Source organism: Miscanthus floridulus, chromosome 15 (assembly GCF_019320115.1).
Source record: "Miscanthus floridulus cultivar M001 chromosome 15, ASM1932011v1, whole genome shotgun sequence".
NCBI classification, from domain to species: domain Eukaryota; kingdom Viridiplantae; phylum Streptophyta; class Magnoliopsida; order Poales; family Poaceae; genus Miscanthus; species Miscanthus floridulus.
In genome coordinates, this window is record NC_089594.1 from 67,366,395 (window position 1) to 67,394,054 (window position 27,660).

General features: G+C 43.5%; 1 pseudogene; it reads right to left on the reverse strand.

Annotated features, from left to right (window-relative positions):
- Window positions 1-4,112: 4,112 nt before the first annotated feature.
- LOC136507592 (uncharacterized) lies at window positions 4,113-26,476 on the reverse strand (annotated as a pseudogene).
- Between the last annotated feature and the right edge of the window lie 1,184 nt (window positions 26,477-27,660).

Below are 27,660 nucleotides of genomic sequence, written 5' to 3' on the forward strand. Positions count from 1 at the left end.
AACTCCAACTCAGCATAATACCAATGGATGGTTGGATAATGGACTCCTAAACTCGTTTTCATGCTCTCGGCATGCTAGCTGGCACTGTCGTCAGCTCATTCTTGGCAGCATGACCTGGGGTGAGAGAGTCTGCCAAGACCGTTCTCCTCTCACCTACCTCGTGCTTAAAGCTGGCGATCGGATGAGGACCGTGCTCCGTTCACACCTATATACTTATATATTTACACACGAGTAGTCTGCTATGACCTTGGATCAGGATCGACTGCGGCTAAGGACGTTGATACTTGAAGGTGCAGTGCACGCACGGGCACGGCATAGCACTCCATAGCCATGAAGCTCCTCGAGATTGGCGACATGATCTTGGCCATCTAGAAACAATATTTCGTCTGTTCCGAAATGCAAATTGTTTTGATTTTTCTAGATACACCACTTTTACAACGTGTCTAGACATAATAGACGTATCTAGCTAACTACGCTTCGGCCTCTTAACATTCCCGAGTAAATGAGTGTAGCCATTTGGCACAAATCCCAACACTTCACGTCCGACACGATGGTAACAAAAAAAAATATAACTCATGATTCAATCCGATTTTAAAACATCACCCAAACTTGTTGAATTTTAAAACAATCACCCAACACACAACACAAAGAATTTCCGTAGAACCCCTTGAGATCCCGATAAAATTCAAGCGAAATGACTGGGTGCTAGGACTACGACGACCTCGCACGCTCTCACGCAGACACGTGGCATGGCAGAGAAGGCGACACGCGCCCCCCCCTCGCGAGGGACGCGCAACGGCTGGCCCGATAGGGCGACGCGCTAGTGGCCGCGCCCGCCCGCGCGCGTCGAAGCCGTGACGCACCCGGAGCTGGCCGCCATTTTCTTCTCGCCTTCTCATCTCGGTGAGAAGCAAGCGCACGTAGCTGGCATGTGATTGCATATCCCAGGGCCTCAAGGGGGAGGCATGCGCTCGGTGCGGCCCGCCGTCACACCAACCACGCGCGGCCGCGGCGCGCGATCCCGTCGCCGCGGCGGCACCGGCCCGGCCGTGCGCTGCGCAGACGCATCACGTGACCGATCCAGCAAGCGGCTTGCCATCCCATCCTTCCTCCCCCTCTCTCCTCTCTCCAACGCAACGCCCAGGCTCACGTCGCGACAAAGCAGTCACAATCAACCCTGTCGACAAAAAAAATACATATTTAGAAAAGGAATTTTTTTATAACATTTATATAGAAAACACTGTTATAAAGTAAAAATAAAAACATAGGTAATATATAGCACCTAGGAATTTTTGCAGCCACACAGGACCGGCCGGTCGTCTAAAGACTGAAATTGACGAACCCATGGAATGGGAGTAGTACATCTCTACTCTCTCCGGTGTCCAGTCCAGTGCCAGATTCGGAGATTCCTCTGCCAGTCAAGTCACCAATACACGATCACGGTCAAAGCCACTCACTACCCACAACACTTCGCAAGTGAGTGCGGCCGTGGCTCCTCCACGGTCGGTCTTCTTGGACAAGTCAAGCAAGCCCCACAAAACAAAAGGCAGTGAAAATCCTTTTCGGCACATATTTCCTGTCAAAAAAAAAAGGATGGCTGGCGGCGATAAGATGGATGGCAGCACACAATGGAGAGATGCCATTCCGCAGATCTATCCAATCCAAGAAGTAGACACCAACTGTTCTTGCAAGACCCTCGCGATAAAAACAGACAATAATGGGGGAATTTATGCCCGCCTGCTCTACCTCTCTAACCAATCTGAGAGTGACCTGGAAATGGGCCTGATAGCAACAGCAGAAACCTCATCCACATACCGCCCCCCCTTCCCCTCTCTGCACGGCCTAACACCCCATTTCCAGTAACTTTTAACCTAAACCAGCCAATCAGCTCGCGCCAAGCGCGCGCCGGGAGAACAGTCTTTCCTAGCATATTCCCGGTTAAAACGATGCTCAAGATCTCACCATCAGATATTGGCTGGCTACCATCAGTCCATCGCGTCACCGTGGCCCAGCACGAGGGTGGGAGCTTCCAGGTCAAGAGCTGTGTGCCATTCATTACCTCTCTCCCGCCGCTGGCTTGGCTGCATCGGTGAAAAGCAGCTGGAATTGACCGGTGGCTTCACCGTGCACCTCCGGGTGTGCAAATCTGGATAAGGGTTTGAGGACGGAAAGGCTGCGACGGCTCTGAGTGTCCACGTTGATGCTGATCCGTCATCGGAAGTACAGGCGCCAACGTTCTCATGACAACGGGCTGGACAAATTCTGCAAAACAAGGACAAAAGAAGAGGGTAGATTCCATAGCTCTCTCGCCTTCATGATCACGTACAATCCAGGTAAGGAAAGTTTATTTGACACATGGAAGTAAAAGCAGCCAATTATTGCATGGTGATACAGCCAAAAAGGAATGAACGTAACAGGATTCATAGAAAGCCAATGCAAGGATAAGCTTCCGTCAGTTAAAACTCCATTGTAAATCTCATCCAACAAATGACAGCTTGTTGCTCATGGGCTACCATGATGAGAGCACGCTCAGCACAGATCTTATCCATCTACCTGTGGCCCAGGAATTATTTGAATACACCTCTTTACACCTAGTACCTCTGCTGATTGCATCACCTTCCTCTGAACTATCAAACCACGAGTGTTGAATAAGCCCGATTAAATGACTGGTCAACATGGAGAATTGTATCTGCAAGGTTTTGCGGGGGTAGCAATTCACCAAACTCTTTTTTTTTAAGTTGTCAAGCCTGCAGGCAGAAGAAGTAGAAAAATCTCACAAATTGCTGGGTGGACTACAAACAATTCGAGCAGTTAATTAAAAAAACCCATTAACAAATAAATAAATGCTCATATGACAAGAACAGTAAGTCAAATCACCAAAGCACTAAAAATGTATACACGCCAGACACGCGCACACATGACATGCATGGATAAGCAAAGCCAATGACATACCTGAAACCACAACATACTGATGGAACCACGTGGGCAGCACATGTTCAATAAAATGCAAGTCAACCTCTTCTGCCAGTCGTCTTTCAGTCCTACCCATATTGGTGGCATCACATCAGAGATCCTACAGGATTTGATTTTTTGTAAATTTGTGCAGGTAAATAGTCAATGTGGTTTAGATTTGATTTTTATGACACGTCCACAGTAGATTTGTAGGTAAATAGTCAATTTGTTAGGCAACTTACATTGTTCAACAATCACTTGTCCTCTCTGCCAACCCTGCTCAACTGACTCCAAATCATTGTTCTTGTGATCAGACATAACTTTACCAATTGCACCAGGATACGCAAGGCAGGCAAAATCCTAGGAGTACCTGAATAAAATCCTCTCTTGTTTCCATTGTCTTAATGCCGTTTTTCTTTGAAGTAAAGATCATTCCACTCTATAATATACCTATTACTCTCTCCAATTCCAAAATTATTGTTGTTTGGAGAAGGTTCAGGTTAAACTTTTAAAACTTTGACTATCAATGACTTCTCAAATACTTAGTTTGAAGGCACTAAGACACATGCATAGATTAGTCTTAAAAAGTACCTCAATGAAATTATATATATTTGTTGATCTTTTGTATCTACTAATAGAAAATTATAGTCAAAGCTAAGTTTTGGAGACAATGTCGCTGTCCAAAATGACAAGAATTATGGAACTGGAGGGAAGTAACTAGCAAGCAGTAACAATAATGAGTGATAATATGTACATAAGTTCTTGCATGTAAACACATTGCAGAGATAATGTTCCATGGAAACTTGTTTCATGATCACTTCAGAAAAACAAGCAAGCACTAAAGGCCATGGAATCGATATAGATTGTTGACCTAGCATTTAGTGGATAAAGGCACACTCTTCGAGGGCAATATCTTGCACATTCCTGCAACTAGATTTGCAAGATCTTGTCTACTTGAGTTTTTCTTTCTTACCTGTGCAGAAATACTGAAAGTCTCAAGTAGGCTAGATAGGCTGCCACATTCTTGCAAGATCTGAACATCACACAAGCAGCAAAATACATTCTGGTAGGAGCTAGGAGCTAGGTTGCAACAAAGAAGCGGATCAAGTACATATAGACAGGCTCGGGGGGGGGGGGGGGGGGGGGGGAGAAGACATAGACATAGCAGGTGATTTGAAAGGGGAAATGCATTGCCCTCACAATTTCAAAGGTAAGACTATCTTCAGTGTTTTTTCTTAATACGGGAGGACAGCAAGTACAATAACTGTATCTAAATCTAATGAACGAGCAAGTTCTGCCATAAGACAATAGTCTGGATGATAGTTTGGTGCCAACACACCATCCCATCAGCTGCATATCCCGGCATCAGAAGATTTACCATGTCATGCTTCTGAAGAATTTGCAGATAACTTCCAAGCAATTATGGCCATGTTCCTTGGAGAAATGGTAGGATCAAACAGCGGAAACAGCAATGAATCAACTAGGTTGCTTCACTCTTGAAGATACAATAACCGATCAAGTAAAATATATGTTTCCACCAGTGGACCTAAAGCAGCTCGAAGGCACCAAAAGGGACCTATATATTCCTGCAAGAATAAGAAAAACAGTCAGATTAGAAATTTGATATGATACGTGTATCTTTTTGTGTTATAATATCAGGGGGGAAAGCAGTCATATTTCAACCACTATTCTTTATTTTATGAATATAAAGCAGTTGGAAAGGCATTTGGACGGACATGTTTTCTTGTTAGCTCTTGTGCACATTTATATGGTTCGTATGAGCATAATATAATATATGATATCTGTTACGAATAATGGAGATTGAATTGGATGATTATATTGAGACCCAATGGGGACTACATATAGAGTACATGGAGAGACATAAGAGGGAAACCCTGGACTAGAAGATTACACTAATACCCTTGACTATTATACCTTAACAATATCTCCACTACTGCAAGGCATAACATATCGTACTTATCTCATTCTAGACTACTGTCACATAAGCAAACACATGTTGTTAATCTGCCTTATGTCTTCTTCCAGTATTAAAACATAACAATTTACTATGATTTGCATAACTCTTGATACATTCCATCAACACACCTACCAGAAACACAGTGATGTAATTCCAATTTAAAGTACTATTGAAGAAATTGATAGCCACAATGGGGCCTTTACAAGGATTTCCACACTAGTGTGTTAAAACTGAAATGACCTCAGCAAGCATAGTTATCAATGTATACCAAGGATTTGCTTACCTAACGCATCGTGTAAGACAAAGACAGAATAAATAACAAATAATTTCGCTTCTATTGACAACAAACAAATAAGTGAAAATAATCAGTACTTTGAATAATACTATCACAAGATAGATAATAAAAAACGGGTGTCCTGATAAAACCTACAGAGAATGGTTGCACGTCCTTCCATATTTCAAGAAGACTCGTGTCTTCCACTGAGCCAGAGCCAAGGCGACCTAATCCAGATAATGTGAAATCTTTGAACAGGGTGAACTTTGACATGCAGTATGATGGATGTCATCTGGCCCTGTGTCAACTCCATATATGACTGAATCAACATCATTTGTGTTCTTGTTTTGTTCCTTTAAAGTTGAACAGGAGAAATCATCAATTTTCTTTGTAGTCATTTGTGATTCCACAACTTTCCGAAGCCTCTGACGTCGAAGAGCTTTTCCTTGCCTTCCAATTGATGGACTCAACCTTGACAGTTCTGGAAAATATTTCTCAAGTACCTAGAGCAAAAACATATAATCAAGCGAAGCCATAAATTTGAATGATACAAAAAACAAATTGCTAGTTTACAAATCCAAAACCCAAAAGGTATCTTCCTTCATGTACTATCGACACCAAAAAACTTCTCACCTGAAATTATACTCAACACATTTATGAACCATCAACTCACTTCCATATGCACAAGGCCCAAGGCACGACTATGTGTACTCTAAACAGGAAACCAAAAATAATACACCTAAACATTTGGCACTGACGAAAAACCGACGATTGGTATGCAGTGTGGCTAGCTTATCGGCATGTGTGGTGAATGTATAACTATGTGGTCTTTCCGAGAGAGCTAATATGTCAGTTTTCTAGATAAGATCATGAGGTAAATTGGGAATGTCACAAAAGTTGCTGCTGGTGACCAGTCTATAAGCCAGCTTACAGTGTCATGTTCATCAAGCTAGCTGAATATTACATTCAAACTGTTGCTTAAGCACAGATAAGAATGCATAGCATGAAGTCTAAATTTATATGAATGAACTGCTGATACAATGCAACTAGGTAAACAAGAACACATACTCATCAACAAGTCCACTATGTCCAGAACCTTTCTTCAGAACAAAATTGAACATGAGGATAAATGAATGGACCAAACATAAAGCATCGAGTTAAATAGCCAAAGTATTATATAAGTGAAAAGGTCAAACATTTGTTTAGAAATAACAACATTTACCATTTGAAATGCAGCTCGAAAGGCATGTACATCAAAATTTTGCAGTGCAATGTCCATGGTGAGATTTCTCCATCTCTCTGCGCTCTAACATGATTAAAAAATATTAAATAAAGAGTTTTATAGAAAAAATATCACTACATTTCGATAATTTCAAAGGATGAATCCTTAGTAGTATTGTAGACCAAAAATGTAAAGAAAATGCTTGCAATTAATCAATTCAAACTAGAGATACAATCAAAGTACACTAATACCTAACACACAAGTGATGTCACAAAATACTGCAATTAACTTTTACTTTTATTAGGACAAGTAACTATTAGCTCTATAATACAACATTAAATACATATACTTAACATAAAACAGATTAATAAAAAAACTTGCAGAGGCAAAGATAAGTATCCTGTAATTTAGGTCAATAATGTTTTAAGCCACAAAATTGCAGACATACAAGTATCCACAGAGGAAACACAAAGCTTCGATAAGCTTATGAGAATTTTTTTTATTTCTAAGTCCACCAAACAGATACCTCTTTTGGTATCTTGTTTATGCTGAGTGCCTTCAAACATGAATTTTAACAATATGAGATGTTTCAAAAAACAGAAGGCAACACTAGATCATGAACTGCTATCATACCTGACAAGCAAGGTCATGGATGCTATTCCTAGCACCAGTTCAGACAGTTTGGCAGCCTTGCTCATAGGAAAACCAGGGCAGGTGTCTGTGTCCTCATTAGAATCCTCAGAAAGCAAGTTTGTAACAGCAGCCAACACTTACAATGCTTTTACTTGTTCGCAGGACAGAAAAACTCTGTAAAAAAGATAGTAACATTATAAAGACTTTTATCAGGTACAAACTGCTTTTATTCAAGATACAACGTTTAGAAAGCTTGGAGAAAGGACCACACTCCATGGCCATGTTCTCATACTTCACAAACCCAACCTTAGCATGTTAACTGAAAGATACCACATGCATGAAGACCAGCTAGGATTAATGGAGGGCTGCCTTGAGTGGTTTCCTGGATTTGAGTGATTTCTTAGTAGAAGCCTTAGTTTCTCTCACGTGTTCACCATGGTCATCCTTACATGCATCTAACGTGACTGCTGCCAATGTGTCACTAGAGAAGAACATGACAGGTGACAGTCCTAGGTACCAGTGAGCAGTTGCTTCTCCACACTACAAAAAAAATAATAGGCACAAATTAGATATGAATCCAAAGGTAGTAGAACTGAAATAAAACTTGATGAAGGTTGCACCATTTAGCAGCATAGTGCTTCTTTATTCTCTCTGCACGAGCAGTTGTAACTGATGCATGGTGTGATGAAGCATCTATCGCTACAACAGGGAGTTGGTACTCAAAGACAAAGACTGTGCGAGATAACCCTGATAATATTAAATAAGATGAGAAAAAAGATAAATACATGACATAACACATTACTGCCGAAACTAGGTTAAAGCCGATCATTTCTTTCATTTAACAGCAACAGAAAACACAAGGCATTGCCATACATGTCTACAACAAAAACCAAATGGCTTGACTTGTGCATTTGATTCCAATTTGCAAATAAGTCAACAAAATAACAGACAAGTCCATGTAGGCCATGTTCTTCGTAGATTATGACTATTTGAAAACGAGTGGAAACAGTCCCTAATTTGGCTTCCTAGCTCATGACTTCCAAAGTATCATGCAATAAAGGCATAGCTTATGAAATATGGACATATATAAAGCACAGCATATGCCTTTTCCTCGTGGGCCAGTATATTTAGCTGTATCGATTGGGACATTCCAGCTCAGGATTGGTGATGAATACATAAGCCTAATATTTAAGATGGCACAATCGCAAGTTCACTACCAAAAGGAATGAAGAGGAATGCAAACTGTCCAAGTATTAGAAAGACAATTGTGTTCACTTGAAATCTGGTTACAATTGCACAGATGCTTGCATGCATATGACATACCTGGCCGGAACCTACATCAACCACTGTCTTCGCTCCGCACTTCTTTGCAATTGCATGAACCACCGCAGCTAGATTTTCAATCTGAATAAAGCAATTTCTTCAAACATGAGAGTGCCAATAACAAATGAAAATAACAACATATTTGCAAATAAATAAGAGAACATAGCAAGTTCAACAATCAGTATGAAGCCGGATTACCTACTTCATGCTTCTTCTTTGAGTTCATGCCTTGAGCGAGAACAGTGCCAGTTGGGGCTACATGAATATCAGATACAAGCTGCAAATTTTCAAGGAAAAAAAGCATATCAAGACTAAAGCTGATCGACAAAATTGACAATCTCTTAACCAAAATGACAGCAAGGTGATCCAAGTATGGAATGCAAACAGATATTATGAAAAACTAATCTGATGTACTGAATTATTCTGTGCACTGAAACCAAGCAACATGACTGCAAACGGAGCGCCTACAAAAAACTTGGATATAAAGTGCACAAACTCAAATGCCGCTGAAACACAATATTCTCAGTGTTCTACCTGTACCGAGTTTAGTTGATAAATGATAATATAATTTATTCAGGAAACCTACCGATTGTGGAGCCTTCTGCTCCCGTGGAATAACAAGCGACCTAGTAGTAAGCACAAACTTTCGCAGTGTAGCAGGCCAGTGTTCCTTCACACCAATAGAAAGTAAGATACATCAAAGTCAAACTGGCAAGGGCATAAAATAGCAACGATGGACTTGAACTACCTGGACGCATCCGGATGGCAGCTTGAGCAAGCTCTCGACAGGCTCCCGCCGGAGGCACTCCATCCACTAGCTCCCACAACCTGCCCTGCTCGAGCCGAACCACACAGGACACAAACTCTCAGCAAACAAACCCTCCAATCGGCCGATAAAACTCCGAAGAATTCACCGGGGGGGGGGGGGGGGGGGGGTGGCAATGAGGACCTTGAAAAAATTGACGACGTGGGCCTCGAGGAGCGGGCGGTCGGAGGAAGTCGGCCAGGGCCTCCATCCACTCGCGGGTCCGCTCCGCCGTCTCGCATGAGTACGCGCCGCCATCGCGCGCGGGGGAGACAAGCGGTGAGAGGAAGCAGAGCCAAACTTCCCAAGTGAAGTCCGATCCGGCCAGCGAGTCGGGCTACTTTCCAGTGCTCTCCTGTTGGGCCGTGTTGGCCAAAGGATGACCTGGGATGAAAGGCCTGTTCGTTACTGGGCTCGTTGTTTGTTTGTTTGTTTTTTTTTTGTTTTTTTAAACCCATTAACGAAAGAGGTTGTGCCGAATTCACAGGCTTGCTGTGGAATTCATTTTTTAGATTGTTCATCGATTACACTCGTCGTTTTTGGAATTCAAAACGAGCTGATTTCGAATAGCTGATTAGAAGTAAAACGAGGGTGCTTGGTATAAATGAACCGACTATAAATGGATCTGTTCGACGGCGGATTACACAGATCTCACAAAAAAGTTTGGCATGGTTTTCATGACATATCTTGATTTTTTTTTCTTTTTTGAAACTTACAGCTAGGTACATAGACACATAGTGAAAGTACGTGTCAGCCTTGATCGCAAATTGAAACAATGAACACTTTGCCCGGTGCAAACCAAATCACACCATTCTTCGCTCAAAACACAACCACGTACTACCAACCCAGTTGAGTTTATAAGTTCTGGGGCACTTTGCAAACTGGGCATTGTACAACTATATATGTGTCCAACACGGGACTAGCTGCTAGGCATTTTTGTCCAATGCTCACCAAGTGACTTCAAATCATCCACAAAAGTAGAGAAAACGGCAAGTTTAGTGTGGGATGACAGCAGGTTAAAGAGGACAAAGAACAAGACTGAACACAAGTACGGGAGGCAAACCCCACATCCTTTTCATCTCTTCGGCCCTGTTCGCTTGGAGAAATTTTTAAAGGAATCTAGAAGAATCTGGATGAATCTGTGAGAGGAAAACACTGTTCCGGATGAAAAAAAAAGAAACGGATCAAACCGAATTTAAGGACACGCGAACAGGGCCTACTAGTGTACCAAGATTCCATTGGGCAAACCTTAATGAGTACAAACTACAAACTTAAAGAGCATACATTCACGAGGGCCTAAGCGCCCCAAATCCAGAATACGGACCAAATAGCTCCAGCATACAGCAAAATGGCTGAAACAAACAGCTAGGGAACAGCTAATTGAGCCACACATAGGTGGCGTCATTGCCGGTAGCAATAATATCTTGCGTGGTCCGTGGTATACTGAAGCCAAACAAGATAAAGATGTAGGCAGCCATCCATTGAACGTCCTGGTCACTGTGTCGAGAGAAGAGAGGAGACATGCCAAAGATAACATTGGCCCCGTTCGCTTCGCTGAAAAAATAAATCGAAATACTGTTCCGGCTGATTTGTTGTGAGAGAAAACACACTGTTCCGGCTGAAAAAACAAGCTAAAAAAGACGAATTATAAGAGAAGCGAGCAGGACCATGGTCAGAATCATCGTGCTAAAGTAAACTACATTAATTGTTTCCAAGTGGATTCACATGTAGTTTCAAGTGGCCATATGCTGTCATGCCCACAAACCAAAAGGTATTCATTCTATTCAGGACAAAAATGTATGAAACTTTTGAACAGAAATTAGGTAGGGTTTTCAATTACGGATAACTTAATTCCATTCATTCCAACAAAGAAAAGACATATTTATCTGCTCTAGACTATCGACTCAACAGCCTGGTCGGAAGAGCTATTTGCGGCGCTGTGGCTACACACCAGACTACCTTGAGCAATGTGATTGGAACTAAATGGGTCTTTAGAAACAAGCAAGATCAAGATGGGATAGTAGTAAGGAACAAAGCAAGATTGGTAGCACAAGGCTATACACAGTTGAAGGTCTTAACTTTGGAGAAACATATGCCCCGGTTGCTAGATTGGAAGTTATTAGAGTCTTGCTAGCCTATGCTTGTGCCCACAATATCAAGCTCTATCAAATAGATGTTAAGAGTGTATTTCTCAATGGTTACATCAATGAAGAAGTATATGTTGAGCAACCTCCCGGTTTTGAAGATGACAAGAAGCTCGACCATGTGTACAAGTTGAAAAAGGCATTGTATGGCTTGAAGCAAGCACCTAGAGCATGGTATGAGAGATTGAGGGACTTCCTACTCTTTAAAGGGTTCATGATGGACAAGGTTGACACCACTCTTTTCATCAAGAAGATTAGAAAGATCTATTTGTATTGCAAATCTATGTTGATGATATCATATTTGGATCAACTAATCAAGACTTTTGTGATGAGTTTAGAAAGATGATGGCTAATGAGTTTGAGATGTCCATGATTGGAGAGTTAAGTTACTTTCTTGGTCTTCAAATCAAGCAATTGAAGAATGGTACTTTTGTGAGTCAAGGCAAGTATATCAAGGACATGATCAAGAAGTTTGGCATGAGTGATAGTAAAGCCATTAGTATACCAATGGGAACAAATGGCAACTTGGATAGTGATGCAAGTAGAAATATGGTGGATCAAAAATTGTATCGGTCTATGATTGGAAGCCTACTCTATGTGACCGCATCAAGGTCGAATGTCATGTTTAGTGTATACATGTGTGTAAGATTTCAAGCCTCACCAAAAGAAAGTCATTTGAAGGCTACAAAGAGAATATTGAGGTACTTAAAGCATACACCAAATGTTGGTTTGTGGTATCCCAAATGAGCAAAGTTTGAGCTAGTTGGTTACTCCGACTTGGATTATGCGGGATGCAAGGTTGAAAGAAAGAGCACCTCGGACACATGTCAATTGTTAGGAAGATCACTTGTTTCATGGTCATCAAAGAAGCAAAATAGTGTTGCATTATCAACCGCCGAAGCCGAATACATATCTGTCGGTAGTTGTTGTGCACAAATACTTTAGATGAAGGCCACTTTGAGTGACTTTGGGATCAAGTTCAAGAAAGTGCCATTGCTATGTGACAATAAGAGTGCAATCAAGTTGACCAACAATCCGGTTCAACATGCAAGAACAAAGCACATTGATGTCCGCCACTATTTAATAAGAGATCATCAACAAAAAGGGGACATTTGCATTGAGAGTGTTGGCACCGAAGATCAACTTGCTGATATATTCACCAAGCCATTTGATGAGAAAAGGTTTTGCAAGCTAAGGAATAAGTTGAACATATTGGATTTCTCAAATATGTGTTGATGCACCCCCACTCAAATAACATGCCTCTCCTTCGAGCAATCCAAGGTAAAAGTTGATTGGCATGGCATACATCCTTGCTAAGGACATGTTTAGTGCATCTAGACATCTTTCATATTTAATAGGCTCATTCATGAAAAACAAATGAATTTGATGATTATATGGTATCACTATTGCTACCATGCTTATTTTTGATCTAGTGGTAGCATATGACATGTTTGTGGGCTTGTAAACCTAGTGTTTAATCTAGAAAATGAGCTCTAAGTGTTTAACTCAACATGGTACAAGATAACCCTTATTTGGAGGTGTGAAGAAGCTTGTCCTTGGATCAAACCAAGTTAAATATCTTTGATAAATGATCTAGATTGGACCAAATTTAGGAAAATGATCCTCACCCCATTGATTGACATTGATAATCTCAACCTATCTATATTTTGAACCTTTATGGTCATTGATGACAAAGGGGGAGAAATGGTGTACAAAGATGGCGAAAAGACAACAAAGGGAGAAATAAATAAAGATATAAGTGATAGGGGGAGAACTTGACATAGGGGGAGAGATATGACAAAGGAAATAGATCAATTAAAATTTTGAGCACACAAGTAGGGGGAGCAAGCTCATGAACGTGTATGGTGTATTTGAATGTGCATTTCATATGTTTGCTAGCATGGCATAAGTTTTAAATTTCAACATCCATGTTTATGTTGGTATGCTAGTTGTAGGTTTGAATGATGAAATGGAAATCTAGCATGCATAAGTCTATCTAGTGATTTCATTTCCAAGTGTTTCCAAGTGGTATCGAGCTAACCATGGTGCTAAGGATGGTATAATGGTGCACTCCGATTGGTATCACGCTTCAAAGGTCTATCTTTTATACCTTAGCAGCATTTGGTAGACATTATCTCCTATATTTCCTATCTAAGCATATGTGCAAGCTACAATCCAAACTCTTAGCACATATGTAGGGGAAGCAATTGCTACCATTTGGGGTTCATGAAACTTGTCGATATCCTTTTACAAATGGTAAAAAATGCTTAGGCAAACAATATGGATTCAATTGAATTTCAATTCATATCTTTGTGAAAGGGTTATCATCAATTACCAAAAAGGGGGAGATTGAAAGCTCTAGTTTGGTTTTGGTGAATTGATGAAACCCTAAGTGCTAACCTAGTTATCAAGTGATCATGAGATAGGTAGCACATTCCAAGTGGTGAAGCAAATGAAGATCATGACATGATGATAGTGATGCCATGGTGATGATCAAGTGCTTAGACTTGAAAAGAAGAAAGAGAAAAACAAAAGGCTCAAGGCAAAGGTATAAATAGTAGGAGCTATTTTGTTTTGGTGATCAAGACACTTAGAGAGTGTGATCACATTTAGGTTTGATAGCCATACTATTAAGAGGGGTGAAACTTGTATCGAAATGCGGTTATCAAAGTGTCACTAGATGCTCTAACTCATTGCATATGCATTTAGGATCTAGTGGAGTGCTAACACCCTTGAAAATGTTTGTGAAAATAAGCTAACACATGTGCACAAGGTGATACACTTGGTGGTTGGCACATTTGAGCAAGGGTTAGGAATTTCACCGGCGGAGTGTCCGCCCGTAGAGTGCGGATAGTCTGACGATGCCACCGGTGCCCTAGACAGAAAAGACAGAGGTCACTGTGAGTGACCGGACACTGGTCTCGGTTGGACCAGCGCGTCCGGTCAGTGGTTGCAGAGGGCGCGCAGCTGAAGGGTCGAGATGGCGACTAGAGGGGGGTGAATAGTCCTTTTTAAAACTTAATCACGTTGGCTAACCGAAACAAGTGCGGAATTAAAACTATCGGTCTAGCCAAGACTACACCCCTCTATCTATGTTCACTAGCACCTTGCAAAGATAACAATTATGCAACAAAGGTGTCGGGCTAGTTAGAGCTCTCCTAACCAATTCTAGAAGCAAGGTCACACAAACCTATGCCACTAGTACTTTAAGCAACAAGAGAGCTCCTACACTTGCTAGTAAGCAAAAGCACAAAGCTAACTAAGCTCACTAGCAATGCTCAATAACAAGGCGACCAATGCCAAATTAGAGAGCGCAATTACTTAGCTACACAAACTAAGTAATGTGACTAACAAGGTTACACAAACCAAATTAGCCACGCAAGGGAGCTACTTCTATGCTACACAAGCAAGAAGGTAATTAGCAAGCTACACAAGCTATCTAATTACAAAAGCAACAACACAAGCGTAATGTATATGAAAGTAAACGCAAGCTTGTGTAACGGAGATGCAAACCAACGGGAAGAACAAGGTTGACACGATGATTTTTCTCCCGAGGTTCACGTGTTTGCCAACACGCTAGTCCCCGTTGTGTCGACCGCTCACTTGGTGGTTCGGCGGCTAATTGGCATCACCCACCAAGCCCGCATGTCGGGCGCCGCAAGAACCTACCCCTTGAGTGAGGGTAGCTCAATGACACGCTTTACTAATGTTGCTCTTCGCGACTCCCGCGGGGCGAGCACAAGTGCCCCTCACAAGCACTTCTCCGGAGCGCCGCACAAGCTTCTTGCGCGCTTCGACGGAGACCACCACCAAGCCGTCTAGGAGGTGGCAACCTCCAAGAGTAACAAGCACCACTGGCTTGCAACTCGATCACCTAGTGCCACTCGATGCAACCTCACGATGCAATCGCACTAGAATCGCTCACTCACACAATCGAATGATCACTATCAAGTATATGTGTGATGGAGGGCTCCCAAGCACTCACAAGCATGGACACTAAGTCCCTTGAGGTGCTTAGCCCCAGCCATGGCCGAGGGACACTTCTATTTATAGCCCCAAAGGCTAAACTAGCCGTTACCCCTTCACTGGGCAACGGTCGGGCCGACCGGACGCTCCGGTCGTGTTGACCGGACGCTGGACCTCAGCGTCCGGTCGCCCGCAGACGACCACGTATCCCGATTCCAACGGTCACTTGACCTGACCGGACGCAGCAGCTTCAACTGACCGGACACTGGACCCTCAGCGTCCGGTCGTTTCCAGTAAGGTCCCCGAGCATGACCGGACGCGTCCGGTCGAACACGATCGGACGCAAGCACCAGCGTCCGATCACTCTCCAGCTACTGCTACACTCCACGTCAGCGCGACCGGACGCAGGCAGTCAGCGTCCGGTGCATTCAGATCCAGCGTTCGGTCAGTTGACCGACGCCAGCATCTTCGCGACCAACTCGTTCTCACTTCTAACTTCTTCATCCTTGCTCCAAAGAGCCAACCACCAAGAATTTGCATCCGGCGCAATAGAAAATAGGCACACCATTTTCCCGAAAGCGCCGAATCCCGCCTCGCAAGCTCGGCGGGAGGGAGAGAGGGACCCAAAACCCATCTCACCCCTGCAAACACCACCTCCTTTGTAAATGTGCCAACACCACCAAGTGTACACCATCATGTGTATGTGTGTTAGCATTTTCACAATCATTTCCCAAAGGATGTTAGCCACTCAACTTGCCACGCCACTCGATCCTAGCGACAATGCAAAGTTAGATCACTTGAGTGGCACTAGATGACCGATATGTAAACAAGTTTGCCCCTCTTGATAGTACGGCCATCTATCCTAAACCCGGTCATAAACTTCTCTACACACCTATGACCGGTGAAATGAAATGCCCTAGGTTATACCTTTGCCTTGCGCATTCCATTCCATCTCCTCCAATGTCGATGCAACACATGCACCAACACGATCAACAATGATATGATCCACTTCATATCATCACGTGATCATATTGGTTCATCGATCTTGACTTTACTTGCTCTTCACCGTTGCCATCGTCCATCGGCGCCAAGTCTTGCTCAAGCTTCACCGCCACGCGGTCCATCACTCCAAAGCCTTCGACTTGCCCTTCACGCTTGCAACCGGTCCATCAAGCCAAGTCTTGTCTTGATCTTCTCCACCTTGATCACATGACTCAATGTCATGTCTCATGTGCATTTAAGCTCCTTCATCATCACATGTGTGAGCTTTGCAATATCTCCAAGCCATTTTTCACCTCCATGGCATATGTTGCTCACACACATGTACCTGTGGACTAATCACCTGTGTATCTCACATAAACACAATTAGTCCACCTAAGTTGTCACTCAATTACCAAAACCAACAAGGACCTTTCAGCAGCGTCAGTCTCTGATCGGACACTGATAGGGTGCGTCCGGTCCTGCTGACATGGCAGTGGACATAGGAGTCGTCGAGTGACCGGACGCCGAGTGTGTCCAGTTGAGCTTGACCAGACACGTCCGGTCATGAAAAGTCATCTCTAGATGCTTACTGGAAATGACTATATGTTGGGGTTCAGCATCCGATCACTTTGAGCTGCTACGTCCGGTCGTCACTTGACCGTTGAGATCGGGCGATCAACATTTGAAGAGAGGGGACACGTGGCACACATCGCGTGACCGGACGCTGAGGTCCAGCATCCGGTCAATATGATCGGAGCGTCCAGTCACCCCGTGTTGTGCCCAGTGAAGGGGTACAATAACTCTATTTCGTGGGGGCTTCTATTTAAGCCCCATGGCCGGCTCAAGCTCACTCTCTTGGCCATTTGCATTGACATAGCATCCTTGTGAGCTTAGCCAAAGCCCTCCCACTCATCTCCATCATTGATTCATCATCTTTGTGAGATTGGAAGAGAATCCAAGTGCATTGCTTGAGTGTTTGCATCTAGAGGCCCTTGGTGTTTGTGTTTTGCTGCGGGATTCGTTTGCTACTCTTGGTGGTTGCCGCCACCTAGACGGCTTGGAGCAGCGAGGATCGTCGAGCGGAGGTTGGTGATTGTCTCCGACTCCGATCGTGGTGATTGTGAGGGGTTCTTGATCTTTTCCCGGCGGAGAGCCAAAAGGTACTCTAGTAGATTGCTCGTGGCTTGTGTGATCCTCATCTTGTGTTGGTTGTGCGCCATCCTATTGAGGGTTTGGCGTGTGATGCCAATTAGCTCATGAACCTCCCAGTGAGTGAATCACCACAACGAGGAGTAGCTTGCCGGCAAGCAAGTGAACCTCGGTAAAAAATCATTGTGTTCATCACTTGATTCTAAGGTGATTGGTCTTCATTAGTGTTCACTCTTGTGATTGATTGGTGAAAGCTCTAGTTTGGTTTTGGTGAATTGATGAAACCCTAAGTACTAACCTAGTTTATCAAGTGATCATGAGATAGGTAGCACATTCTAAGTTGCGAAGCAAACAAAGATCATAGCATGATGAAGATGATGCCATGGTGATGATCAAGTGCTTGGACTTGGATAGAAGAAAGAGAAAAACAAAAAGCTCAAGGCAAAGGTATAAACCATAGGAGCTATTTTGTTTTAGTAATCAAGACACTTAGAGAGTGTGATCACATTTAGGTTTGATAGCCGTACTATTAAGAGGGGTGAAACTTGTGTCGGAATGCGGTTATCAAAGTGCCACTAGATGCTCTAACTCATTGCATATGCATTTAGGATCTAGTGGAATGCTAACACCCTTGAAAATGTTTGTAAAAATATGCTAACACATGTGCATAAGGTGATACACTTGGTGGTTGGCACATCTGAGCAAGGGTGAAGAAGTTAGAGGTGAAATGGAGTTGGTCGCAAAGATGCTGGCGTCGGTCAACTGACCGGACGCTGGGTCGCTCAGCGACCGGACGCTAAAGGGTTGCGTCCAGTCGTGTTGTCAGTCAGCACAGTAAGTAGTCATAGTGTGACCAGACGCTGGCAGGGTCCGGTCGAGCATGACCGGACATGTTCGATCGGCAAAAGTCATTTTGGAACCTTACTATAAACGATCGGACGCTGGTGTTCAGCGTCCGGTCAACTCAAGCGCAGTGTCCGATCAAGACTAATGACCATTGAAGTTAGGACACGTGGCTGACTGCGAGCGATCGGACGCTGGGGGCTTAGCGTCTGGTCAACTGACCGGAGCGTCCGATCAGCCCGCGATGTGCCCAGTGAAGGGGTACAATGGCTCTATTTCATGGGGACGTCTATTTAAGCCCCATGGCCGGTTGAAGCTCACATATTTTTGGCCATTTTCATTGACATAGCAACCTTGTGAGCTTAGCCAAAGCCTTCCCACTCATCTCCATTGATTCATCATCTTTGTGAGATTGGGAGTGAATCCAAGTGCATTGCTTGAGTGTTTGCATCTAGAGGCACTTGGTGTTCGTGTTTCGCTGCAGATTTCGCTTGTTACTCTTGGTGGTTGCCGTCACCTAGACGGCTTGGAGCAGCGAGGATCGTCGAGCGGAGAGTGGTGATTGTCTCCGGCTCTGGTCGTGGTGATTGTGAGGGGTTCTTGACCTTTTCCTGGCGGAGAGCCAAAAGGTACTCTTGTGGATTGCTCGTGGCTTGTGTGATCCTCATCTTGTGTTGGTTGTGCGGCACCCTATTGAGGGTTTGGCGTGTGAAGCCAATTAGCGCGTGAACCTCCAAGTGAGTGAATCGCCACAACGAGGACTAGCTTGCCGGCAAGCAAGTGAACCTCGGTAAAAATCATTGTGTTCATCTTTGATTCCGAGGTGATTGGTCTTCATTGTTATTCATCCTTGTGATTGATTGGTTCCTTTATCTACACGGCGGTATAACCTTCTTGATCACTCTCATTACATTACCGCAAACTAGTTGTCAAGCTCTTTAGTATACCTAGTTGTAAGAGCTTGCTTGCTTGGTTGGTGTGGCTCTTTAGTTAGCTTTTGAGAGCACACTAACATAGAGTAGCATCATAGCTATTGTGTGAATAGATACTATCTAACCTAGAAGTGTGGTAGGTGGCTTACTTTTTGAGTAGGCTAGCGCAACACTTGCTTCGCCTCATAATTGTCTAACTACCTTGTTAAGTGTTGTTGTAGAAATTTTATTAGGCTATTCACCCCCCTCTAGCCATTAGGACCTTTCAATTGGCTCCTTCTTCGACATGGCGGTATAAACAAATTGCTCACTCTCTTTACATTACCGCAAACTAGTTGTCAAGCTCTTTAGTATAGCTAGTTGTGAGAGCTTGTTAGTTTAGTTAGTATGGCTCTTTAGTTAGCTTTTGAGAGCACACTAACTTAGTGTAGTGTCATAGCTATTGTGTAGATAGAAACTATATAAACTAGAATTGTAGTAGGTGGCTTGCATTTTTAGTAGGCTAGCGCAACACTTGCTTTGCCTCATAATTGTCTAACCGGTTTATTAAGTGTTGTTGTAGAAATTTTTAATAGGCTATTCACCCCCCTCTAGCCATTAGGAACTTTCACCATCGCCACCGCGCGAGCCCTCTCCGGTGAACCCTAGGTTCTATTTTCACCACCCATCGACGCGGCTTGATGAGAGGAACACAACGGTGGTGACCCTACCGCTAGAAACCTCACCGACGGCGAGCTATCACCGGTCAACCGTTGTCCCCTGCCTATGTTTGATAGATGAGTGGGGCCCGTTGACCTCTAGGTCTCAGCTGTCAGTGATTATTAGTTTAGGTTTTCTTTTATTCTTTTTGTAGAAATGTGTGCAAACTTTGAAAAATCATATCTTGAGCTAGGAGTATCTAATTTGGGTGAACCAATTTTTTTGTGTTCATCTTGTTGTGTAGTTTTTAATTAAAATATGAAACTTGCCATGTTCCATAATAAAATAATTGTTTGCTATTTATCTTGTTTATTCCTTAATAAACTTAGGAAATGCATAACTTGAGTTTGGTATGTGCAAAAATTATTATTCTAATTTTGTTGGTCTTGTCTTGACATGTTGTAGCTAGGAAAAATATTGAACCTACAGTGAACATGCTTGGAATAGGACTTTGCTATTTATCCTAAATAAATGCTAGTATCTTGTGCAATTTTTCATGGTAAATATATGTAACCAATGAGCATGAAATTAATTGTACAGTGTTCTTGTGTTATGGTGAAGCTGAGAAAAATATTAAATCTGTTGTTTGACACTTTTCACTAGGTTAAACTATTTATGCTATTATAAGCCTTGCTAGTTTGTCATTTTTGTGGAAGTTTTTCTACTTGTTCAGTTGGCATGAAATTTATACAGTAGCCTATTGAGAGAATATTTGAGCTCCTATAATTTTCTCAGAATTTACTGTGCACTTTTGATATATGTTCCTTATTTCACCTTAGTGTCTAAATAAATTAATAAAGACATTTAACTAATTTATTTGGGCTTGACCATTATGTTTTCTAAAGTGTATATGATGTCTATGAACTATTGGTACCATTGGTTGTGCCTAGATTTAATTGCTTGTATGCAGTAAAATATTAATTGCTCTATAATTCAATTATAGTGACTATTTTGGAAAATTTTTGTTGTTAAGTAAATTGCATGGGTCAAATGGTGTTTGCTGTGATTCTTATCAATAACAAAGTTGTAGATAACTTACTTATCTTGCTTGTGTCAAATTTTCATGGCAATAGGCAAAATGGTTTGAGAGTTATAGCTGTTGGAAGTTGGTATCTAGAAATGCTTATTCTTTGGAATTTCTGGATAGATCTGGAAAATTACTATGTTTGACCTTGATAGACGTTGAATCATCTTGAGATGACAATAAAGAAAGTTGTATAATTACTATAAGAAAGTTGTAGGCAGTTTTATAATCTTTCCATAAAGTCCAAGATCATAGTATTTGGTTGAGTAGAACTCCAGATATGGCCAAAATAAGTAGTTGCTGTTTACAGTCCAGGAAATGACTAAGTCATTTCCTAATTATTTGTCTTATGTGATGCTTGTGTAGATGCTTAGGCTAATTGAGATTAGTTATTAGTTGCAGGTTCTAAGCCTCTTACTGATGATGAACAACTTTACCTTAGGTTACTAGAACTTGGTGAGTGTATGTTTGAAAGGTCCTTGTGTGGTTTTGGTAATTGAGTGACAACCCTAGGTGGACTAATTGTGTTTATGTGAGATACACAGGTGATTAGTCCATAAGTACATGTGTGTGAGCAACATATGCCGTGAAGGTGAAAATGGTTTGGAGATGTTGTAAAGCTCACACATGTGATGATGAAGTAGTTTATTGCACATGAGACATGACATTGAGTCATGTGATCAAGGTGAAGAAGATAAAGACAAGACTTGGCTTGATGGACCGGTTGCAAGCATGAAGGATAAGTCGAAGGCTTTGGAGCGATAGGCCGCGTGGCGGTGAAGCTTGAGTAAGACTTGGCGTCGATGGACGAAGGCAACGGTGAAAAGCAAGTGAAGTCAAGATCGATGAACCAATATGATCATTTGATGATATGAAGTGGATCATATCATTGTTGATCGTGTTGGTGCATGTGTTGCATCGACATTGGAGGAGATGGAATGGAATGCGCAAGGCAAAGGTATAACCTAGGGCATTTCATTTCACCGGTCATAGGTGTGTAGAGAAGTTTGTGACCGGGTTTAGGATAGATGGCCGTACTATCAAGAGAGGCAAACTTATTTGCATATCGGTCATCTAGTGCCACTCGAGTGATCTAACTTTACATTGTCGCTAGAATTGAGTGGCGTGGCAAGTTGAGTGGCTAATCCTTTGAAAAATGATTGTGAAAATGCTAACACACATACACATAGTGGTGTACACTTGGTGGTGTTGGCACATTTATAAAGGAGATGAAGTTGAAGTTGATGTGGATCAACTCGACGATGGAACGAAGGTGAGAAGGATTCAAAACTCCACCAGCGGAGTGTCCGCCCGTAGAGTGCGGATAGTCCGATGGTGCCACCGGCGCCTAATATAGAAAAGACAGGATCTCATAGAGTGACCGGACGCTGGGGTCCTACGTCCAGTCAGTGGCAGCAGAGCGCGCGCAGGCATCGGTCTTTGACCGGATGCTGGTGCTGAAAGTGACCTGACACTGGCACGATGGGTCCGGTTAGGCTGACGTATGGTGACGTAGGTGACATAGAGAAGTTGGAGAAGGACCGGACGCTGATGCTGCGTCCGATCATGACCAACCGAACGCGTCCGGTCGTGACTAGATGCTTACTAGAAATGACCGGACGCTGGTGTTGGTGCGTCCGGTCACTTGAGTAGCTACGCCCGGTCATCACTTGACCATTGAGATCAAGTGACTGAGGCTGAATGAAGGCGACACATGGCGAGCATCCGTTGACCGGACGCTGAGGTCCTGCGTCCAGTCGATCTGACTGGAGCGTCCGGTCATCCCAAAATTTGCCCAGTGAAGGGGTAACGGCTTGTTTAGCCCATGGGGCTATAAATAGAAGGTGGTCTTGGCCATGGCTGGTGCTGAGCACCTCAGGGGACTTTGTGTCCATGCTTGAGAGTGCTTGGGTGCCCTCCATCTCACATATGCTTGATAGTGATCATCTGATTGTGTGAGAGAGCGATTCTAGTGCGATTGTATCGTGAGATTACATCGAGTGGCACTAGGTGATTGAGTTGCAAGCCAGTAGTGCTTGTTACTCTTGGAGGTTACCACCTCCTAGACGGCTTGGTGGTGGTCTCTGTCGAAGCCCGCAAGAAGCTTGTGCGGTGCTCCAGAGAAGAGCTTTGTGAGGGGCATTGTGCTCATCTCGCGGGAGCCACAAAGAGCAACTCTAGTTGAGCGTGTCATTGAGCTACCCTCACTTTTGGGGTAGGTTCTTACAGTGCTCGGCGTGCGGGCTTGGCGGGTGATGCCAATTAGCCGCCGAACCACCAAGTGAGCGGTCGATACAATAAGGACTAGCGTGTTGGTAAGCACGTAAACCTCGGGAGAAAAATCACCGTGTCAACCTTGTTCTTCCCGTTGGTTTGGAACCCCTTTACACAAGCTTGTGATTACTTTTATATACATTGTGCTTGTGTAGTTGCTCTTGTAATTAGTTAGCTTGTGTAGCTCACTAGTTACCTTCTTGCTTGTGTAGCATAGAAATAGCTCCCTTGCGTGGCTAATTTGGTTTGTGTAACCTTATTAGTCACATTGCTTAGTTTGTGTAGCTAAGTATTTGTGCTCTCTAATTTGGCTTTGGTTGCCTTGTTATTGAGCATTGCTAGTGAGCTTAGTTGGTTTTGTGCTTTTGCTTACTAGCATGTGTAGGAGCTCCTTTGTTGCTTGAAGTACTAGTGGCATAGGTTTGTGTGACCTTGCTTCTAGAATTGGTTAGGTGAGCTCTAGCTAGCCTGGCACCTTTGTTGCTTAATTAGTATCTTTGGAAAGTGCTAGAGAACATAAATAAAGGGGTGTATTCTTGGCTAGACCGATAGTTTTAATTCTGCACTTGTTTGGGTTAGCCAATGCGATTAATTTTAGAAAGGACTATTCACCCCCCTCTAGTCTGCCATCTCGACCTCACAATGTTTCTTGTACTATAGAAGAGATATGCACCTACTCAGTAAAGATCAACTAAAAGAAAGTTATACATCTACTTGGTCAACGAATGTTAAACTTATCATACATCTTGCGGATAACCATGCTCGTGCGTATACACTTCATCATGTCATCTCATCTCTTATGCATTCATGATACTCATTTGTGCATATGCATGCAATAGGTTCTCCAGAAGGAGTGACGCTACTCAAGTTTGAACCCGAGCGTCAGGAGGAGCACCAGGCAACCTAGGAGCAGGAGGTTCAGGCGAAAGGAGGAGTCAACGTGGAAGATCTTCCTGAGTGTTCTAATCACCAACCTTCCTCATTTCTGAAAGGCAAGCCCCGGAGCATTCTAAACCTCCTATGTTTTTTAAATATCAACTTGAGTCCTTTTTATATTGATGCATTAAGTACTAAGGGTTGATTGGAACCACTTGCTTCATATACTTTCCTTGTCCAGACAAATACATCTTGAATCTTATGTAGGTCCAGGATCAAATATATGCTTAGCCATGCTTAGTCTGGTAGAAGTCGGGTGATTTCCTATCGCCTGCAAGATATAGGTAGATATCTGGTCACGGTTGGCTATAACTGTTATCGTGGAAATAACCATATATTGATGAATAAAAGGAAACCAGGCGGGATTGTGATAGAGAAGCAACAAGGCATGGAGGTCTTGGTGCCTATTTATCCTTGTCTGTGTTGGTTAAGGACCGATTCGCTGTACGTCCTCATATCATGTTGAACGCATGTCTAGCACTTAGTTGGCCGGATAAGTCATTCCGACCACGAAACCGAGTAGTTCAACTTAGGGCTGAACCTAGTAAGTGAAAGTGCGCACACTAGAGGAAGTAAGGGTGTGCGGGGAGCCAGTGGCGTGAGTCTAAGGGTAGGCCAGGCCTGAACTTCCTGCAGACTGGTAGTATCCCTGAGGGTGCGGCGCTGATCGAACCCACGACTGTACCTGAGTTGTACCAAAGGTGACCCGACGCGACCCCGACGGGGGAAGTATAGGTTTGTGTTAGCAATAACTTCTCAGCTGGTTGGAATCGATTCGAGTCACCGTCTCTCCTGGATAGTGAGAACTTGACTGTGCAGCAACAACATAGCATTAATTGATGGAACTTGATGGTTATGATGATGCTCAAATTAATACCCGGATATGATTACTAATGCTTGTTAGCTTAATCATGTCATTGCTCTAGTACATGTGCTAATCTAGAGATGCTTAACTGAATATGTATTCATTTGATGCTAAAGATATTAAATCTCCAAGTTATGTTACTTAAGCTTTTATGTAAAATGTTGTCAAGCTAACTCCACCGATAAAGTCTTGCATACTCCTTGGTGTCATATTATTTATGGTTTACGACGGGTAGGTCTAGCTGAATACATTCTCGTACTCAGGGTTTATTCCCTCTTGTTGCAAATAATATGATGTATCATGGGTACTGTAAGAACTGCCTTTATCCTGCCATGGATAAGGACTAAACCATAGGGCATGGTACTCATAAGTTATCCTCTCTGTTATGCTTTTGCTGGAAATGACCGTGGTACTGGCATGTATTTGAACTAAGTGTGATGTTGATGTCAAAGTACTTTGCTTCCGCTATTTAAACTTGGTTTGTAATAACTATGTGAACTCCGATGTATATGAGATACTTGTGAACCATTTGTGCACTGTGATGTAACATGTGACTTGTTATATTGAATCATGTACAATCTTGACTTGTATGTTGGTTGGTTTGAGGTCCTTCGTGATTTCATCGGACTACCGAATTTATATGGACTCAAGTACGATAATTTGATCACTTCGGTGATTGTTATTGTACTTGTGCTCTTATAAATTGAACGGTTCTGTTACCGTGAGTACCTCACTGAACAACCTAGATGTCTTGTAGACGCTTATGTGCGGGTGGTGGCAGCAAGATGTGAGCACGAAAGTAATATATCCATTCATTTTCCATCCATCGAATGTGACTCGACGCCATTCACTGGTCGCTGAAGAGAAAATGAAGGCAGTCACCTTCATTTTGTCATAATCATAAATCATCCAGATCACTCGAAACGACGATCCCTCCTCGCCGGTTGGAGCGAGGAAACTCGGGAAATGGTAGTAGGCTCTGGACGTGAACGTACCGGCTGTTAGGTCGGCAGGGACAGAGGGAATCCAGACATACCGGCGGTGTAAGGGGTCGCACACCATGAGGTCGGTCGTATTGTCGGAGGAATCCAAGGACAGGAGCAGGCGGCCACCGGTGGCGTCGTGGACCCGCCAGGAGCGGGGGTCGGGGAGAAAGGAGCAGGTGATATCCGCGGCCTGCGCGAGGGCTCGAGCGGCAGAGGCGGAGCAATGCGGCGGCTCGGCATGGTAGAAGGAGCGAGGGTAGAGGGGAGTGCGACCTTCACACTCGAGGAATCCAACGACGGGCTGGCGGTAGAGGGATCGGTTGCGGCGGAGGAAGCGGACGATGCGGAGGAAGGCGGTGCAGGCGGCGGACGTGCGGGCGAGGTCGGCCGCCGAATCGAGGCGAAGGAAGATCTCACCTAGGATCTCGTCGGTGAAGATCGGCTGCGACGCCGGGTCGCTGGCGTCTGGATACGCCGGCGGCGAGGACATCGCGCGGCGACGGGGATTGGTGTGCGACGGCGGAGTGGCAGAAACCCCAGCTGCTCAGTCCCACCCTCGTTCCCGTATACCCACTGAGATATGGGCTGTTGGGCCGGGCAATACCTAGTCGACGGCCACGTAATATGGGCTGGGCCTACTCATGCTTGCGCTGGTAACGACAGCCCATTGCTGTATTTTGTGCAGTATATATTTTTTTACTTTGCGCAAGGTATGATCCAAACCACATGATACTTGATGAATGAGAGTCATGTTCCAACGAGAGAGAGAAAAATAAATTATGGTCATAGAGCTCATGATTTTTGCAAATATAATATCAATTTTTGATAATACACCAAACATCTTGTACTTTACATGGCATCGCTCTAGCCACCTGCAGAGAGTTGGACCCCCCTCAGTCCCACGGCTGCTTAGAAACTACTAGCAGTGCCTTTCGAAACACATTGGACAAGTAGTTTCAGCACACAACATTCATAGGTGAGGTCGTCAGGACCTGAAGTGCACAAACTACAGGCAGCTTGAACACACAACATTCACGTCTGAGGACCTCAACGGCGCCTGAATGGTGTTCTGTCCCGAGAGTACTGAACTCGTGATCAATGTGTCAAAAGTGCAGACACGTTTGTGGCTGATCCATCACGGGCTCACCGTCATTGCCGACGAATAAAGCTTCACTCCATTAGCATATGTACATTTGGAACTGTTTTAACAGGTGTATGTGTATAGCATTGCAGCAGACGGACAAAATTCTGCCCAATGCTCCGCAACCACAAGTAATTACAACAGGCTACAGAGTACACAAATGCCAGCAACCTACAGACTACCCACAAAAGCAAGTGACAAACAGAAAGTTGAAAAGGAAGTACCATAAAGTTTCCTTGTTCCAACCACAAAAAGGAAGTAGCACACAACTGTTGCTGCTACTAGTTTAGTTGCAATTCTTCTGGGAATTAAGGATAAATAACATGAGTCTCAAAAGCACCAGAAAGAAGTTAGTAAGTAAGAAGGCCTACTTAGTGCCAAGAAATGGATATAACCATTTCGTTCATTTTCATCAGAACTATACCTAGTTTCTGATTGGACAAATCTCCATGAGCCATGGCTACAAATGTCTGAGCACGAATCAGTTAGAAGGCCTTCATAGTTGAAAGCATCTAGGCCCCTAGTTAGGTTTC